General features: G+C 44.2%; 1 pseudogene; it reads left to right on the top strand.

Moving 5' to 3' along the window:
• Nucleotides 1-461: 461 nt before the first annotated feature.
• Nucleotides 462-3,702, top strand: LOC136530353 (putative F-box/LRR-repeat protein At3g28410; annotated as a pseudogene).
• The last annotated feature ends 2,747 nt before the right edge of the window (nt 3,703-6,449 follow it).

Raw genomic sequence — 6,449 nt, 5'->3', positions numbered from 1 at the left:
CGTGGCACGGCGGGCGTGGGCGCTGCGTGCCGGCGGGCGCGTGCGGCTGGCGGCGGCGATGCGGGCAGGGGCGCTGCGCGGCGACGGGGCAGCTGTGCGGCTGGCGGAGGACGCGGCGGCGGGCGGGCGGGCAGGGGTGCGTGCGGACAGGGGGCTCGCTCGCGATATTTATTTGGCCCCGCTGCGCCAGGCTCCGTAGCGCGGCACTGCCGCGCCAAGATCGGTGGTGCGATAGAGCCTTGCCACATCAACGATCGCGATTCCGGTCGTCGCCACGTCAGACCTCTGCCGCGCCACCATACATACCGCGGCATAGGCATTTGGCCACGTCAGGACAATAGGCGTGGCAAAAAATGTTAGTTTAAAAAAAAATCAGACCGTATTAGATTTAAAATTAGTTTTCAAGAAACGTTAAAATTTTAAAAAAAATTCCCAGCCAGCCACACTACACAGGCCACGAGCACAGCCACAGGAGAACCGGCGCGCGCCAAGAGCAGGGCGCGTCCCGCACTCCCGCCCGCCGGCCGTCGCATCCCTGCGCGCTGAGCGCCCCCCCGCAGCTGCACGTCGGCGCAGGCTCCAGATCGAGAGGTGCACGCCCACCAGTAGCACATCACAAACAAGAAAATAAAGGAGCCGAAGGAGACGGTGAGTGGCACCCCTTCGCTGCATCTCCTCCCGATTCGTTTCTTCCTCTTCCATGTCCCGAGCACACCTGTTCGACTGTTCCTCAAGCTCCTCACCCCGGATTCACTTGTCTCTGCTCTTCTCAGCGCAGTGTTCCCATTGCTCAGATCTGTCGGCTCGCGTACGTAATGCTGCTAGCGTCGGCGTCTTTGCTCTGCTCCGCCTCCGCGTGAATTGAAGCTGCTGCGGCCTCCGGCTAAGTGAGGTGCGACACTAATTCGTCGTGCCTGCAAGCCTCTCCGCCATATTTTCATTGCACGCTCGCCCTTTTGCAATGCGCCTCAAATAACGATTCTATGTCTTTCCGTATCCTGCAAAGGCCGGGCGCTGACAAACGCTCGCGGCCTGTTCGACAGAATGCCTCCAAGGAAGAAGAATGCCAAGAATCCGGCAATGGCGATGGCTGACGGCTTCGACCGACTTGGCGCGCTCCCGGACGAGGTGCTCCACCACGTGCTCTCCTTCCTCCGGGCTCAGGACGCCGTGCAGACGTGCGTGCTCGCCCGGCGCTGGCGCCACCTATGGAGGTTTGCCACTGGACTTCGCATCGGGTGAAGCGAGGACGATTGGGATGTCGTGCATGAGCTCCGTGAGTTTGTTGACAACCTGTTTCTGCTCCGTGGGCTCACACCTCTCGTCAAGTGCGAGTTCTCATTTGATGAATACCGCAAGTGAGGACATGCCCCGCGTGATGCTCTGGATCAAGCACGCCATACAGTGTGAAGTACAGATGCTCCATCTTAGAAAGATTTGGTTTGAGCGGTGGCCTTTCATCTCCCAGCATTTGACAAAGCTAGATTTTGAAGACATGCTCTTGAAGGACAAGCTCTTTAACTTTACAAGCTCTTGTCCAGCACTGCAGAATCTGACTCTTACCAACTGCTTCATCGTCTGAGTCCTTAAAATATCTGAGCATCAGCGAGTGCCGTTTCAGCCGCAGGTTCTGCACTCATGTTTGTGCCCCAAGTCTCATTTCACTCCGTCTTGAGGATCACTGGTACAAGACTCCTGTGCTTGAGGGCATGCCATCATTAGTGGATGCAATTGTCAGAGTCATCCATGACTCTGCAGATTGCTGCACTTATTCAGACTATGGGGATTGTGGTTTTGAGGTCTGTGAGGATTGTTATGGTGACAAACATGAGAATGACAATTGCGTGCTGCTGGAAGGTTTATCAGAAGCTATGAGTTTGGCATTGGTAGCTGAAACAAAAACGGTGCGCTTCAAACCCTTTTCCTCTTTGACTCATCTATGTCAACTCGTGTAACTTGACTGCACTATACACATCAAGTTGTGGGCATCCGTAGACACTTGTACAGTCTTTTCATATGCCTTTCCACTGATTGGGTTTCTTGTATCATCATTTTTGCATTTTGACCATGACATTGCTTCATCTTTTATGTATCTTGTTCAGTTCATTTTCACAAGGGATTTGAAAAGGTGCCCCACATTTAACAAGTTGAAGACTTTACTACTAAATGAGTACTGGTGTCTGGCTCCTGGCTTCAGTGCACTAACTTGCATCCTCAAGCACACACCAGTTCTAGAGAAGCTCACTCTTCAACTTTTTTTGAAGGTTGACACTTTATTATTTACTTTAGCAGCATTAAAATTATTGTTAATTATCATTCTTGTTTAATTGTTCCCTTTGCCACAGGGACATAAACATGAGGTGGAAATGAAAGGAAGATACATTTCAATGCAGAAATCAGCGGCAATATCAGAATACCTTAAGACTGTTGAAGTCAAATGTAAAGCAATCAGCCCGAATGTTGTCAAAGTTTTGAAGTTCCTTTGCACATTTGGCATATGTAAGCCAACTAGTGATTTTTTTTTCATTTGTTTCTAAATCTGAATTTTGCTCTCGTATACATAAAAAAAAGGAAGGAATAATGAATTTCATATGTTAGGATCACAAATTTAGTGAGAAATGAAGCTTCTCTAGAACTGGATTTGCTGATATAGACTGAGGTGCCCTGGATTTGCTGATGCCCAAAATATAAACGCAATTAGACAGCTGTGCTGATATAGACTGCTGTACTGATAGTTATTTAAATTTAATTGCATTTTATATACATAGCATAAAGCTTAATACTGCTGATTATGTTGACACAAAAAAATCTGAAATGATTAGTTCTGAGAAGAAATAGATTATGCGAGCGTGCTGCTTAGTTCAGTAGAATAACACAAACATGACCTTTTTTAGTTCCATGCACTATAGCTTTATTTGTGATTCTTCTCTTTGTTCATCCCGAGTTTGTATGACTCTATGTAATTGTCTATCAGCATCCGGTAGTAATATCTCTTTACTTGACCTCCCGTTGTTTCATTTTTTTTTTTGTTATGAACTTTGAAACATTAAACTCTGGTGTGGTGAGGGGGAAAAATCATTCTCTGCAGCTTTTTCAGGGAGCAGTTTACTAGCAAGATGCATTCTTGGTATTGTTGTTGGATTAAGCTAGAAAAGGTCAGAAAATAAGTCTAAGAAATGGTTATTATCAAATATAATCAATCTTCTGGGCTTCTGGCTAAGTTTCATGTTACTAGAATCAGTTAGACTTGAAACAAGCAGATTAAGCTGCATGCACCATAAACCTTTCCGTGCACTGAAATCCATCCTAGTATTTCATTTGCACTATCAACTGAACATTTTTATTCTCCTGATGGCTCCTGGAACTAAAATCATAAATTATTATGCCTCGTGCAGATTTCTGTGTTTGAGTAGGGGTCAGCAAATATGGATTAAGATTTAAGAGTGAATGTTGTGACAAGGCTGACTATTCAGATGGCTCCTGAATTTCAGAAATGTAAATCTTGAGCACGAAAGATGTTGTGACAAGGCTGCAATCATTTGTCTACAAAGAGTTCTTATGTGGGTTCTAATCGCAGGAACAATGTATAATTGGCATTCCCTCAAGCTTTTATTTATTAGATATTTAGATTCTGGGACCTGGTTTATTGTGTCATGCTATTCTTATTGCTCATTTGATTTTTATTTATTCCTCGTATTAATTATGCGGTTGTTTTTATCAAATTTTTCCTCATCAGCCCAGAGTGTGGAACATCACTTCTCTTGCAAATTACGAATGTTGCTGCAAACCATTGGTCAAAATAGCAAGGTACTATTGTCCATTTACATGGATAAAGAACCATTTGAAAATTTTGTAATGTAATATTGAAACTCGGAGCCCCCCCCACCTAAAATCATTGGTATGATTATGCTAGGCGTATATTAAAAAAGGATTTTGAAATTCGGTGTTACTATGTGAGCTACCCTTTTATTTACTTATGCTTTGTCAGGTTTTTTTTAATTCAACTAGGTTTGTGCATGTGTATTGCTATGGAGAAGAAAAATTCAGCACATTAAGAATAAATTTCACTGGTGGTCCTTAAATTTGTCTCAAATTCTCATCCGAGCCCCTGTGCTTGCAAATTGCACATTGCACTCTCTAAACCTTTCTATAGTTCTCATCTCGGTTCTGGTATGCAAATTGCATATTCGGCTCCTAAACTTCTGGAGTTCCAATGCGGAGCTTGTGGCCAGGGTGAGGTCTAGGTTGCGACCGATCCATGGATGTCTTGTCCATGGGTGAGCTCGGGCTCCTTTGAGCAATGGCGACCCTGCTGGTGGCACGGGTGTTCCACGTCCTTGTGCTTTTTGTCATACATACCCTACCTGCAAGCCAGATCTTGCTTCTCCCAGTGCGGTGGCGGTCATCCATGGGCGAGGAAGGATGGCAACGGATCGGGTTTGGTGCGGATATCCGCGGGTTTCGGGTTCTGCGGGTTCGGGTTTGGGGATGGTTTTTCACCCACGGTTTTCGGGTTCGGGGCCCCGAAACCAATCGGGTTCGGTTTCGGGTTTGGTTTTTTCACCCGTGGATATCCAATGGATATCCGAAATAAATCATTTGGAATTAAAATTCATGTTTTATAATATACTAATAATAATTTGTTTACTTAGATTATTAAATTTATTTAAAGTTGACTCATGAAAATATTTATTATTTGTTGCCTCTTGTTTATACATGTGAATATGTGTATATATATCCGCGGGTTTCGGATATCCATTCGGGTTTCGGGTATCCGTTCGGGTTTCGGGTATCCGCGGGTTTGGTTTTGGTGATGGATTTCCACCCGAATCGGTTTTCGGGGCGGGTTCGGGTTTCGATTTCGGGTTTCGGTTTTGGGTGCACGGAGACTCCACCCGATCCGAACCCGACCCGTTGCCATCCTTAGGCAAGGTGAGCTCAGCACTCTTGGCCCAATGGTGGCTGTCAATGGAGCCCACTGCTCTTTGTGCTCGGTCCATGAGCGAGCCCACAGACCTCCTCTCCGCTCCCCTTGCTGCGGCAGACAGTCGAGTCCCTTGCTGATGGTGGATGACAGACGAAGAACAACCGGTCCATCCTCTCTCTACGTATCTCCAACCAAATAGAAAACAAAGATAACCTGGTACCCTTAATGGAACAAAGAGATTTGACCATCCCTTCCTATAAAATTAAGATGGAACTGTCTCGTTCCATCTTGTCTCGAAACCAAAGTACCAAACACAACCTTAGAGTCTCATCAGTCCCAAATCTCCACAAGATAAATCTTGCCTCTATATATCTACCCCCTCCATTACTGCTTTTGAGAATCATGCCAAACTCTCTTCTAATTTGTATATACTTGGTCGCTTTACGGTGAAACGAAATTATACAGCATATGCAAATTAATGTAGCTCTTTCTTGTTGTCGAAGCTGCCTAAGTTCAGAGTCCTTGATTTGGCATGGATTTCTTGTATTTTCTAATGATATAAGTGACGGATGAATCAACGGCAAAAAGAAAGTGATTCGAAAAGAATTGTGGTTTCCCCGGAAGTGTTGACTATCCTAAGGAAAAAGTCTACATCACCCCCCCACCTTTCATACTTAGTCTAATTCACCCCCAACTATGAAACCGTCTGTTTTACCCCCTGAACTTTCCAAAACCGTCTATTTTACCCCCGGAGCGGTTTTTCAGCGGCGGGTTTGCTACAGTAACAACGGGTTTACTACAGTAACAGCGGGTTTGCTACAGTATCGACGGTTTTGAATTTTTTTTATTTATTTTCGATGAATTTTTGAAAAATCATAGTAAATCATAGAAAAATCATAAAATGAAAAAATCTAATTTTATTGGACTCCACATGAGTAGATCTACACAATGAATATATAATACAGTATGCTTTAGTACAAATTTTTTTTGTAGATTTAGATTAATTGGAAAATCTAATTACAGTATTCTAATTAATTACAGACAAAATTGGATTTTCCAATTAATCTAAGGCTACAGTAAAAATTTTGTACTAAAATATACCGTATTATATATTCACTATGTAGATCTACTCATGTGAAGTCCAATAAAATTAGATTTTTCATTTTATGATTTTTCTATGATTTTTCAAAAATTCACCGAAAATAAATAAAAAAAAAGAAAAATTCAAAACTGACAACACTGTTACTGTAGCAAAACCGTCGCTGAAAACCGCCCAGGGGGTAAAATAGACGGTTTTGGAAAGTTCAGGGGGTAAAACAGACGGTTTCAAAGTTTAAGGGTGAATTAGACTAAGTATGAAAGGTGGGGGTGAAGTAGACTTTTTCCACTATTCTAATGATGCAGCGATTGGTGGTCTGCCACCCTTCTTTCGTTCCCTGACGTGCGGGGCCACAAAATATGGGCCCACCTGTCGGTGTCTAGTTTCCCGCTATCGTGGCTTCGTACCCTCCCACCGGATGAA

The sequence above is a fragment of the Miscanthus floridulus genome, unplaced genomic scaffold, assembly GCF_019320115.1.
Source record: "Miscanthus floridulus cultivar M001 unplaced genomic scaffold, ASM1932011v1 fs_112_2, whole genome shotgun sequence".
Taxonomy (NCBI): Eukaryota; Viridiplantae; Streptophyta; class Magnoliopsida; order Poales; family Poaceae; genus Miscanthus; species Miscanthus floridulus.
This window is presented reverse-complemented; position numbering and strand designations above follow the sequence as displayed.